The sequence below is a fragment of the Equus asinus genome, chromosome 6, assembly GCF_041296235.1.
Source record: "Equus asinus isolate D_3611 breed Donkey chromosome 6, EquAss-T2T_v2, whole genome shotgun sequence".
In the NCBI taxonomy this organism is placed as follows: Eukaryota; Metazoa; Chordata; class Mammalia; order Perissodactyla; family Equidae; genus Equus; species Equus asinus.
Genome location: NC_091795.1, coordinates 53,696,969 through 53,710,430, shown reverse-complemented (window position 1 = coordinate 53,710,430; position 13,462 = coordinate 53,696,969). Strand labels below are relative to the sequence as shown.

Genomic DNA, 13,462 nt, shown 5'->3' with positions numbered 1-13,462 from the left:
TCCATTAAAACATGGCAAAGATGGGCTTTCCATCATGAAACTCAAGAGAAGTCAATCTAAAGTTGTTAATGACTCGTTCTAACAGTGAGGCTTTTGTGAATTTAATTTTGAAAATTTGATAACAGATTTACCAATACAATGTCTTTCTTCTGAATATAATCATAGCATTTTCTCCATAAGATACACACATTGTGAGGAAAGAAAGCCTAAGAACATTTTGCCCAATACGTTCCTCAGGAACTAAAGGTTTTCCATGGGAGCAATCTTAGAGATTTCATACCCTGATGTCTTCATTACATAGATTAGAGAAATGAAATCCAGAGAAGGAAAGTAATTTCCTCAGAGTCAAAGTGCTAGTTGTGTGTATGTGTGTACATACATATATAAACATAGAGAGAGCCCAAACTAATATAGTTCTGGAGACACTTAATTAGGCCAGCCTCAAAACCTGCAAGTCTCTATCCTAATTTACTACATTCAGCTTTTGCTTAACAGCCTAAATGTCTTTGGCTTCTGGTTATTACTACTTAAACAAGGGCTTTCTGGACATAGAAGCTTCAGGAAACCTGAAATAGTAATTTAGTCTTCCATGAACAGATACGTACCCCTGTCCAGACAAAGCATCTTCATCATACTCACCTCCCCTACCATTGATATACTAGATCATGTAGCTAATAGCCAAAGACAGTTGGTTCCTTGCCTCTGAATCCTCATAACTAACTTATTAGACTTACAGATTTTCAAAAAATTTATTGCTAAATATCATCTTAGTCCTTAAGAAAAAAATATCCAAGTCTCTGTTCATGGTAGTTGAATTTGTAAATGAGAATTCCCTATTGATAAAGTCTGTCATCTAAGAAATCCAACCACCAGGGAGCAGGGTGAGATACCATATAAGGACTTTTTAATTCCATGATTCAGCCATTATCCTTGAATGTTCAAGACTGAGTGATGGAGACTCACTACCGCCATGAACTCATATATGGTGTGCTGGGACCATTGTTTTCAAAGGTCCAAGATAGCCACCCTCTCACTGACAGAGAATACTCGATATGTTTAGAGATTAGAAAACCCAGGAACTATTACCACTATCAGCATTATTGCAATTTTGGAATCACTCTGACAAACTGCATATAGATCTCCACCAAAATTCAAGCACTTAAAGGCATCCCAGGCATGACTTCTTTTATATACTCTGTCGCAAAAATTAGTAGTGTTTAAACGCTAATTCCTGAGGGACAACTATGTGTTCTAACATGGAAAAATCTCAAAACATTTTGATGAATGGAAAACACAAATTCCAGAATGGTATGTTCACTACCATTTAGGTTTAAATCAAATAAAACCGTGGTAAATTACTAGCAGTGATTGCTTTTGGGGAGGGAGATAGGGAACAAGGAATGGGGAAAACGGCCTGAGTAGACTTTCCCGTTACTTCTTATATTTTAATATTTTTTAAAGGAGATTTATTAGTCTTAAAATTTTAAGCTTAAATTTCAAGTACTTATACCATTCCAGTTAGCATCAATCTCTATTTTATTGCCTAAGTTTTCAGCTTTGTCCCAGGTGTTCCTTCTCCCCGTTCCCATCAGTAATGGAAGAAGATAGAATGGCAGCCATTAACATTAATGAGGTTAATAAGGGGGAGATGGCTTGAGTCTACTGAAAGATGTAGACAGAACCATGGGAAATGTGAAAAATTAAGAGTGGAGAATAGCCATTTTAAAAAATCTTCTAAAAGATGATAAAAGCAGAACAATAATATCCTATTATCCATGACACTGTGTCATAGAAAGGAAAGGAGGGCAGATATTCAAGATTAAGGCATGGTCAGCAGTGTGTAATGCTACATAAAGGTTTGAAAAATTGAGAATTACAGAGAGGATTTGAATTTGATTATTGCAAAAGTATTGATTAAAGAGCACTTTGCTCTTTCCCATTTTTCTATCCAAACATGAAAAGGCAGTCCATGAATGGTGATGTAGTAAATAATTTTGGCATTACTTTTAAGTTTTTCAGGCTTGAGAAGAATGTGTTCATGATAAATAAACTATAAAGACTTAGTTATGTGACCAGAGTTTGGTAGGTGATAGATGGAGGAGATATCCCAGCTCCGACACCCCAGCCAAACTCCCTAAGAGCAAACTCCCTTGTAAGGTAGGTTTCACCAATAATGAGTCTAGATCCATGGCAGGTCCAGAACAGTAATTTTCGTTTCAATCCAGCCAGTAAACTTGAGGAGCAATGACACCCACAACTCAACTACAGGAGAACAAAGGATCATTTAAGCATTAAGTCCACTAAAAGAGTTAATGGTTTACAGGGATGGACTGGAGTTGGAAGAATATTTATGAGGTGATAATCTAAAGAAAAGATAAGGAGGTAAATGGGTTGTTCAAAAAGTCTCTGAAGACTCCTGAATCCCTGTAAAATCCCTATAAAACCTGGAGAATCCAGGTTATTAGACAACCCTCTTCTCTAGCAAAGTACAAAAAGACCCTCTTCATGGGAAACATCATCCCCACATCAAAGTAACTGATAGAGAGATTAACAACTCTTGTATGTATGTGGCTGAGAAGGATTAGCCCTGAGCTAATATCTGTGCCAGTCTTGCTCCACTTTGTAAGTGTGTCACTGCCACAGCATGGCTGATGAGTGGTGTACGTCCAAGTCCAGGATCTGAATCTGTAAACCTGGGCTCCGAAGCAGAGCGCAGTGAACTTAACCATTATGCCACAGGGCTTACCTCAACAGCTCATAGTTTTTGATGAGCAACTGGAAGAAATGGCCTCAGATAGCTATCACCTAACAAAGATTACAACTCAGGTAATAAGTGTTGCAGCTGAGGGTGGGAGAATAGATAAGAACCATTTACAGGGGATGCAAACTTAGGCCACAACCATAGAAGTTGTAGGAAGGAAGAGAATGATAAATATTTAGGTTTAGGAAAGTGTTAAGAGGAGGATGAAGGGTGCAGGGAAAAAAATTGAAGGGAAAAATGACTGTTTATTTTGAAATTTTGTCAACCCTATTTACGCAAAGATAAAAGGGGATCCAAAGAGGAAAGAAGATGTGCAAAGCCCTCGCTTTTATTCTGGAAAACTGAGGTTGATAAATAAAATGAGATGAGAGGAAACAGTTGTAATCTTACTTGTTCTCAATCAAGGGTTTCTGATATGCTTTCAACCATCAAAATCATGTTAAACTATTTTAATACACAGGTGCCCAAGCTGTATCCTTGACTAGTGGTTCTCAGAGTGTAGTCCTTGGGCCAGCAGCATCAGCATCACCTGGGAACATGTCACCCTATACCTACTGAATCTCTCAATTCTGGGAGAAGAGCTCAACAATCTATGTTTTAACAGGCATATGTTTAATAAATCTGTGTTTTAACAAGGGACTCTGATGCAAGCTAGCATAATGAAGACCATTACTCACGTCTTAGTAAATCTGTATTTTCACATCTGATTCTATTGTGCAGCCAGTTGAAAGTGATTGCACGAATCAAGTGAATAATTATTCAGACAGCGGTTTTAAAATTCCAAGCTCAGAGTTAGCTGACCACATAGTTAAGACTTAGAAGATATTAGCTAAAGGAATAAACATAGTTTATTAGTGTCAAACCATTATTTGAAAGACCTTCTTGATATAGAGATCATTTTAACTATAAACAGAGAAACGTTTTCTTAAAAAGCTGAAAGATCAATCCCAATTTGGGTCTGATATTAGGGAGCTGAAATTTCACAGCTTTTCTATCACGGTCTCAAGATCACTGCTGGAACTCTAACCATCACAAGATGGAAGAGCAATAACTTTCCCAGAGGCCCTTTTGAATAAGTCTTATGTCACATTGGCCATTTCATATGCAAAGGGTCTGGGAAATGCAGTTTTTCAGGTAAATACATTGCCTAGAATTCTGTTAGTAAGAATAAAAGAGAGAATGGTTGAGATGGGCCCTTTCCATCTCTGCAACACTATGAAATCCTCCCCCCAACAACAAAAAAGATTTGAACTTTATTGGCATAGCATTATTAATGAAATGCATACTTTATATGACAAATTTTCAAACTAAAGATCCATTATAAATACATGTACTTCCAAAGTTATGATAGTATGCTTTCCTATATTTTCTATTTTTTCAAGATGATTTTTCCTTTCAAAGGAGTATTAAAATTAATTTATATATTTTTGACTAACTGAAGTGTACATCATCTATAAAAGTATTAAGGATTAGAAATCAGATGAATACATAACATTATAAGAAGCAATAAAGAACCAATTTTAAGCTTTGAAAATTTATGTGCGATTAACATAGTAATGAAATATGCTACAAGTAGAATAAGGAAGCCATGAAATTACAAGTATATTTTCCACCCTAAAATGTCCTTTATTGCTGTGAAAAATAAATAAGATATGGTTGTGGTTTATGCCATTCCTTTAAAGAATCCTTTGTTGATAGGGATAGGATTTGCTAAAATAGCGATTTGGTTTCTATTTAATGTTACTTGTTTCTATCTATAGACAAAATAGAGTAACATGAATTATCTGAACTGTGAAAATAGTTGATTTTACAAAATTTTTAAAAACAATTAAATTAACAAAAATAAATTAGAATTCACTCAAATTCAGAAGTGATTTTATATATGGTCATTTTAAAATAAAAACATTTCAAGTATCTTTATCAAAAAATTAGCAAGACTTTTTATTCTTTAAAATCTTAATTATGTAAAGTCAATGTTAGCAGATCTATGGGAAACAGATGTAATCATACATTGCTGATAGTTATGTGTAATTCATAAAGTGTTTCTAAAAGCAGTCTATTTATATACAGTCAGAACCATAAAAAAAATTTTTTTGAGCAAGTGCCACTTATGGGTGTATATCCCAAGAAAATAATCCAAAAATTTTATAGAAATAGGAAAGAACCTAATGTCCAATAAGTTGGAAAGGGTCAAGTTATATAACACGATAGAATGTCTAAAAGCCATTAAAATTACGTGCATATATGTGTGTTCATACAGCATTGGTACATAAAAAGTGTATATGAAATCCTGATATATGAAAAGAGCAAAACAATGTCAAGAGAAAGAGAAAGAACTTAGATAATTAGTTGATATTTTAAAGGTAAAGAGTCTTTCATTTTTCTGTATAAAGCAAGTTACTTAACAGTACTATGGATTTTTTTTAAATAAGACATTAGCAAAGATTTTTGTAAATGTAAATTCTGTCAGACTTAAAATCATCTATTGATTTGGAGGAAGCACAATATAATGAAAAGAGAGTCAAGAAACTTCACTTCAAATGCTTGACCTTGTAAAAATCACATAATGATCTCTAAGGTCCTTTGCAATTCTAAAAATGAATTTGTGGGAAATGAATGGGTTCAAAAACAATAACTACAGTTGAATATGGATTATCTGAATAACAAATTCAGGAAAAACCTTACTTTCAAAATCTCGTTCGCATTGTCTGTTACTCTGCTTAATACAAATACGTTTATGAAATCTAAAGTGGAATACCAGCATTGGATATTTTTGCTATTTTGTCAACAATTAAGAGGATAGTTTTGTACATTTTTAGTTGGACAATAAATACCTTCAGGAAGTAATATAAGAAAGTTATGAGCTAATTATTGCAGCAAGAGATGAAGTTCGTGTTCAGTATGGAGTGAGCAGCTACAAAGTGTTGTAGCAAAGTATCTTTACATAAGGTTTTATTATTTTGTTTGATGAATTAAGAATTCCCAAAATCCTTAAGATGCTCATGTTGAAATTGTGCACTAAAAGCCTTACGATCCAGATGTACATAATCTCCCTTCTGTAGATGTTTATCATTCAGAAATGATTATGTCTCGTCGTTTCAAAATTCAAGGTAATTTTATATACACATATATATATTTGTTTCAAAATTACAAAAAAAATTTTAAATATAGAAAATTAGCAGGACTTTTAAAAAATTGTTCAAAATCTTAAGTATATAAAATTGTTCTTTGTAAACTAGTTATATTCTTCAAATAGTCCATCTGAGGAAGATTCATTTTAATCTCATTTTCCTTTATAGACTAAAAAAGGTACAAAGGAAAAGATATCATATGTCAAGGTTGGCTTGTCAAAATTTTGTAGCTGGAACTCTAAATGAAAACTTGATTGAACAAAGATAAAATATGTAAGCATACAAGTATGTAGGACTCTTTAGAATATTGAAATTTATTCACTAGACATATATTTATGTAAATATATATACTTATATTTTATACTATGTTTCATATAAATTATAATAGTGTAAAAATTATTTTCTGTATTTAAAATCTGTTCAATTTTCTGAAAAAGAGTGTCTTACCTTACCTTAGTGTGCATGATTCAGTAGAAGTCACAGCTTAAATTATACTCTCTTCCTCAGCTGTTCTGAGCCTCTGAAAAACAGATGTAAATTCAGAAGAATATGAAAATTTAATAGCCTCCGTGGATGTGTAAACAGGTTCCTCCAACAAAGGTAAAGCTTACAGGCAATCTGTTCCCCAGAATCATCTTAGCTATGCTTTATTTAGTTAATGTTCAATAAGCTAATTTTGTTCAAATACGACTTTATATACTGTAGAGAATACATTAAGCTAAAAGTCCATAGTTTTTAGGACGTTCTAAATGAAGCAATACTGATGTCAGATGTGACTGTGGATGATAATGAATACGGATGAATCTGGAGAGAAGGGTGGTGTAGAGTCAGAGGCCATAGAGAACAGTGCACTTCTTCACAAGGAGCAGAATCAAAACCAAATCAGGAAATGTGTTTTGCTGCCAGGGCAGGGTCTCCTTACAGTCCCTACCCTACAGGATTTCCCAACCTCTATGAACACGGTAACTGCTCCGTATCTTCTACTGTTCTCTTTGTCAAATGGATAAGCTTATTGTGTTGATCCTCTCCTTGTTCTACCACAGTATTTTGCATATGTGGGAGGGTGGGGGTGGAAACAGGTAGGGGATGGAGTGGTGGTGGTGACCAGAGGAATCTAAATCCAGATTCTAGTAGAGAGCATGTGTATCACTGAGAGATCCTGGAATTTGAGATGAATGCAGTGACAGATGAAGTGTTGGGTTGTCCACTTTGGGAAAGGAGTGAGTATGTTTTGTGTGTGAGAAGAGGAAGGATATTTGGTGATCAGAAGAGTAAATTATAATGGATTCTATCATGTGCTCACTAAACCCATTTCCTCTTTCTCCTGTGTCCATATCTAAACTACATTTCCAGCCTCTTTTGCAGTTTGACGTGGCCAAGTGGCTGAGTTGCAGCCAATGGAATGTGGGTGGCTCATAAAAACTTTCTGTGTGTGATTCAACATTCTTTTTTACTGTCCACTGGCTTGAATGAAAAACTTCTGAAGCCCAATGGATTGATGGAGGCATGAGGTAGAAGGGAGCTATGTTGAAATGTCTTCCAATTGACTTGATATGAGGGAGAAATAATCTTTTATATTTTATACTAAGGCACTGAAATTGTGGGGTTCCTTTGTTACCCTAGTATGTAGCATGCATTCCTCTTAATACAGTGGGTATCAAATTGCTATGGTATTTAGATTCCATTTGAACATTTAAAAGAGTAACAACTTTATTGTAAAAAGTCAAATATTGACAGTATGCCAAAATTATATCCTTTGGAATTATTTGGAATTATAATGAAAAGTTTTAGATGTCAACAGAGTAATGTGCAATTAAAATACTTAATCTGGTGAATATGTGAGTAAAATTGTTTAAAGACCACTGCTCTGAGCCTCCATTATTATTCTTTAATTTATTTCTGTGATAAAACCCAGGTGATATTACAGATTAAGAATCCACACTCAAACACATTCAACAAATTTGAAACTATCCTGGGATAAATAATTATGAATCATTTTATCTATTTATCAGAGTTTTTTTCTGCTGAACTTCTATTTGAAAACATTTCATTAGTCTCCTTTTACTTAAGAGCAATAAAATTAAATACCTTAAGAATACTATAAACAGTAACAAATTCATGCTAAATTTCAGTAACATTTTATTGTGCATAGGATTATTCTTACCTTTTTTTCTTATTTTTAAAGTTAATTCTGAACACTTAAAAGTCTCAGGAAGAAGAAAAAAGTCATTAAAAAGTGCAAAACTTTTCAAGAATTAAAAGTTGTTAAGGTTTTAGGGAAAGCTATGTCAGCTTCAGAGTTCTTGTGTAATCAGCGGAGGCCTTGTTGTGCCTGAATGGCAGTCCCACTTCTCCCGCCACCCAATCCTGCGTCCTTCCGGTCCCTGACACGAGTTGATCCCTAGAGAACTCCCCAATAAACTTCTTCCTAATAAACTTTCCCTCTCACACTCTGTTTCCTGGGGAACCCAACCTGTGACAATCATCAATATTTGAATAAATACACGTGCATGATAGCTGCTACTGTTGTCTAGGACTAATAATTTAATGGGGGATTACTTTCATTTGCATATTTTTAAAAATCTATTCATTCATATTTGTTATGTCAGTTGAACTTTCCAGTTATTCTGTGAGGTGGCTAGGACAAGGATTACTATCCAAAAATTACAGCTTTGTAGATTGAGGCTTGGATAGAAATGGCTTCTTGATTCCAGGCAGAAATTATTATTTGTGTTTTCTTCTAGTTTGCTTCTTTGACTGTTATACTACTTCTCTTGTTGTTCTCGATTCTGATGCCTAGCAACCCCGGTACAGCAGAGTGGAATCCTGCCCAGGCTTTTCGTGCCATGCTCTCACCTTCCTGCACTATATCAGATAATGCTTCATTGCTGTTCATAAGGTTTTCGTCTCCAATTTTGTCAGAAGTGGGTAGTCAGGTCCTTCTTCCTGGGCTGTCTTAGTCTGGAAGCTCCACTGAAACCTGGCCACCATGGGCGACCCTGCTGGTACTTGAAATACTGGTGGCACAGCTTTCAGGATCACAACATGCAGCCATGACAGTGTGACAACTGACAGAGCAGGGGTGTGGTTCCCTGACCGGGAAGCAACCTGGGCCAGGCTATGGTGGTGAGAGCGCCAAGTCTTCACCACTGGACCACCAGGGCTGGCAACAACTTCTCTAAAAGGGTCTTATTCACAATTTCTCCACCTCAGAAGTTTTTCTTATATTCCCCAACTCAAGAATATGTAGTAACTTCCTAGTTATCCTGGCAGTATGAAATTCAACACCATAACCACATTCAGATTTTTTCAAAATCTTATCCCCAAAGCCCATCGTCCACACATACATTATATTGCCTTCTTACCTTTTGTTTATTGAGCACCTGCTGTCAATGAGACAACATTTCCTGAGAACTCACTATGTTCTAGGTGCGGTAGTAAGTGTTCATCATGCATTATCTCACTGAATCTCTGTGACAACTCTATGATGTTAGTTCTATCATTTCCATTATATAGGTGAGGAAACTGAGGTTTAGGAAGCTTAAATGATTTTCCCAAGGCCACAAAACTAGTATCTCACAACACCAGGACTCCGACTCAGGTTGATCTAATTCCAAAATCCATACTCTTTCCCTCTGTGTTAGACCTTGATGATAAATGAAGAAAATAGAGAAATAAATGAGACATGGCTCCTACTCTCAACGATTGACTGTCTAGTACCAGAATCCACAATAACATTTGATTATGTTTTTCTAACAGCTTTATTGAGATATAGTTCATGTATAACTTACCCATTTAAATTGTGTAATTCCATATCCATTAGCAGTTATGCCTCATGTCCCTCACTCCCAACCCCAGTCCTAGGCAACCACTAATCTACTTTCTGTCTCTATATATTTACCTAGTTTGGACATTTCATATAAATACAGTCATACAATATGTGGGTTTTTATGACCAGCTTCTTTCACTTAACCTAATGTTTTCAAGGTTTATCCATACGGTAGCATCGATCAGTACTTCAGTTATGGCTGAATATTATTCCATTGCATGAAGATGCAACATTTTGTTTATTTACCCAATTATCAGTTGATTAATACTTGGGTTCTTTCCACTTTTCGGCTATTAAGAATGACGCTGCTATGAACATTCATGTATAAGATTTTATGTGGATATATGTTTTCATTTCTCTTGAGTATATGCCCAAGTGAAATTCTGAGTTATACAGTAATTCTAGAGATATTTAACCTTTTGAAGTATTGCCATCCTGCTTTTCAAAATGCTGTACCATTTTACTTTCTGACTAGCAGTACATGGCAGTTCCAATTTCTCCATATTCTCCCCAACATTTGTTGTTATATCCCTATTTGATTAATCATCTTAGTGAATGTGAAATGGTAGCTCATTGTGGTTTCTTTGCATCTCCCTATGGCTAATGAGCATCTTTTCATGTGCTTATTGGCCATTTGTATATCTTCTTTTCGTCTTGTTCTCAGCATTGGACCTCCACACTTCAAGCAAGCTGGGTGAGGGTGAGTAGGACCCCAGTATTGCAGGCCATGCTGTGCCAAGGTACAACCTCCATCCTATGAGTGGGGGCTGGATGAAAGAAAGGAACTTATGACTTCTCAACTACGCTTGCCAGAATTTAACATCTACAACGTGAAGCTGAAGGGAATAAGAAATGCTGGTGGCCTGCCCCTCCCAAAGAGATATTGTATCCTTTGACTGTGAGCTGGGGAGAAAAGGAGCCCCATCTTCTTGGCAACACTCATCCAAAATGGAGCTTCCATCATGCAGAGCTGGGAAGCTGGGAGAGAGAGAGCAAGCAGGTCATGGCTCAAGTGACACATTGTTCTTACCAAGATTTACTAGATTTTCTTGAATAACTATTTCTTCCTTTGCTGTACAGTAGTCCCCCTTTATCCATGGGTGGTATCCACCCGAGTGGATGCCTGAAACCATAGATAGTACCAAACGCGATGTATACTATACATACATACATATGATAAAGTTTAATCTATAAATTAGGCACAGTAAGAGATTAACAACAATAACTAATAATAAAATAGACCAATTAAAACAATATATTGTAAGAAAATTTACCGTAGATCTTAGCAACACCAGCATATGAGTTTTTCCTTTCCTTATTTTTTTCTTTCACTTTTTCACTTAAAGGAAGCACCTTATGGCCTCTCTTTGGCATATCTGAATTACCAGGATCACTTCTCTTGCACTTTGGGGCCATTATTAAGTAAAATAAGGGTCTCTTGAACACAAACTATGATACCACTACAGTCAATCTGATAACCAAGACAGCTACTAAATGACTAACAAGCGGGTAGCATATATAGCATAGATGTGCTGGACAAAGGGATGATTCATATCCTAGGAGGAACAGAGTAGGACAGCTCAAGATTTCAAAACACTACTCAGAACAGCATGTAATTTAAAACTTATGAATTGTTTCTGGAATTTTCCATTTAATATTTTCAGGCAATTGTTGACTGCTGGTAACTGAAACTGCAGATAAGGTGGAACTACTGTATTCTCTTAAGACGATTTCCAGAGATGTTAAATGTTTTTAAAGAAATTTCACTAGTTGTGATTGCCCCACTGAGGAATGGTGTCCAACAGGTCCTCCTGCCTCCTTTCCAGAAGTGGAACTTTCACTTGATTACATTTTTAATGGAAGTAGTTAAGGGGGAGGAGGGTCTTAGGAGTCAAACAGAATAGATTTAAATCCAGACTCAAAAAGTTCCTAGTGTGTAACTTTGGGCAGGTTACATAACTCCTCTGTGCTCCCGTTTCCTTAGCTACAAAATATGGAATACTAAAAACATCTGCTTTTAGGATTGTTGTGAGGATTAATGAGATATATGTAACGTCTTAGCACGTAGCTCTCAACAGATGTTAGCAATTATTAGTAATAATAATGTTAGTAGTAATTATTATCATTAGGATGTCCCACGAGGAATTAAACTTGTAAGGTTTTTTTCTCTCTCTTTTGTAATAAGAATGATTTCCATAGAGGACAAGTTACTCTGATGTGCTGAAGTTTGTTCCCCTTCCAAAAGGGAAATGTGTAGCTTGTCTGGAGTCCCATCAGGTTACCTGAGCCAAAAAGGGCTTGGTACATCTGTTGTCCTGGAAAGGGTATGTGTAATATAATTAGATATTTTTTCAGGGTCAAAAGTGATAGCTACCCCATTCCTGATGTTATGGATGTCCAAGGATAGTAGATCCAGGATTACAGGAAACAGACATCTAAACTAGCTTTAATGCCGTGCTTTTGGAGGTGCCATGGGTGGGGAGTAGGGTGTTTTGAGCCCTGTGGCCTTGGAAGAGCCAAGACTTAATTCCGATTCTGGGAACCCATCAAAGGCACACTGGCAGAATTCAGCTCTGACAGAGTGACATTTCTCTCTCAAAGGTCTATAGCAGTCTAAGTAAAGAATTGTATCAAATTAGACATGTATCACCTAAAACAGTGGTTTCCCCTTTTTGGGGGGGCAATGTTGACCACCAGGGGATATTTGGCAATGCTTGGAGACATTTTGGTTGTCACAACTTGGGGTGGAAAGTACTATTAGGGTCTAGTAGGTGGAAGCCAGGGATGTTACTAAACATCCTACAATACATAGGATGGCCTCCTTCAACAAACATATTTTCCAGACCAAAATGTCAAATATGCCAAGACTGCTCTATAGGGATGTGCAGTAAGACTCTTCAGCTGCCAGGCTTGGTTACCAGCCTTACTTACTAGAATCATCAGACTCTATACTCTCCCTGCTTAGTGTGTATATCAGGCAGAATGGGCTATGTTGTTATGTGCTAACAAACAATTCCAAAATCTTAGTGGCTGAATACAAAAAAGTTTTAGTTTTTGCTCACACTACATTCCAACACAGGTTTAAATGCTTGCCACACAGGCTGATGAAGACTCCATTTCAATTTGTGCCTTTACAACAACTACAACAGAGAAAAGGGAAGGACAAATCAAGTACCAGGCCTTAAAGGCTTCTACAGGTAAGTGAAACATGTCATTTCTGCCTAATTTCATTGTCCAAAGCCTGTAACATGGCCACTTCTTTCTTCAAGGGAACAGAAAATTCTATGCACACTATGTGCTTAGAAGGAGAACCAGAATATTTTTTTAACAGCTGTAATGACTATCACAGAGTAAATATCCTTCTGATTATCCTTTTTAGATTGTGTAATCCTCTAGAACCTTGGAAAATTTAGGGAAGGGAGCAAATTGGGAAATGCCTTTTTTTCTAGTATGGCATTTAAGTTCACCTAGAGTAGTTCTACTCTAGGTGATTGGGAAGAAAATAAATGATCATATTTGTACTCAGTTTGTAGAGCAGTGCATAAAGGTCACATTTTGACACACACACACACACACACAAACACACACTACAGTAGGGGCAGAATATAGTGATCAATTCCACCTTGGTGGGGTCAGGAAAGGTTTAATAAGTGAGTTGCCTGTAGGTCAATCCTAAAATATGGGTTAAGTGTTCACCAAGTGAAGTAATTTCTCCCACAAAGAAGCTGAATAAAAGTTAGA

The 13,462-nt window shown here is 36.2% G+C and overlaps 2 long non-coding RNA genes across 2 annotated transcripts in view; one reads left to right on the top strand and one right to left on the bottom strand.

Annotated features, from left to right (window-relative positions):
• Nucleotides 1-6,343: 6,343 nt before the first annotated feature.
• Nucleotides 6,344-13,462, bottom strand: part of LOC139045525 (uncharacterized) — a 43,436-nt gene continuing 36,317 nt past the window's right edge. The window contains exon 3 of the long non-coding RNA XR_011504026.1: nt 6,344-6,412. This is a non-coding gene — a long non-coding RNA (uncharacterized lncRNA). The remainder of the gene's footprint in view (nt 6,413-13,462) is intronic.
• LOC123286599 (uncharacterized) overlaps nt 10,469-13,462 on the top strand; it is a 43,758-nt gene continuing 40,764 nt past the window's right edge. The window contains exons 1-2 of the long non-coding RNA XR_011504025.1: nt 10,469-10,606; nt 12,871-12,918. This is a non-coding gene — a long non-coding RNA (uncharacterized lncRNA). The remainder of the gene's footprint in view (nt 10,607-12,870; nt 12,919-13,462) is intronic.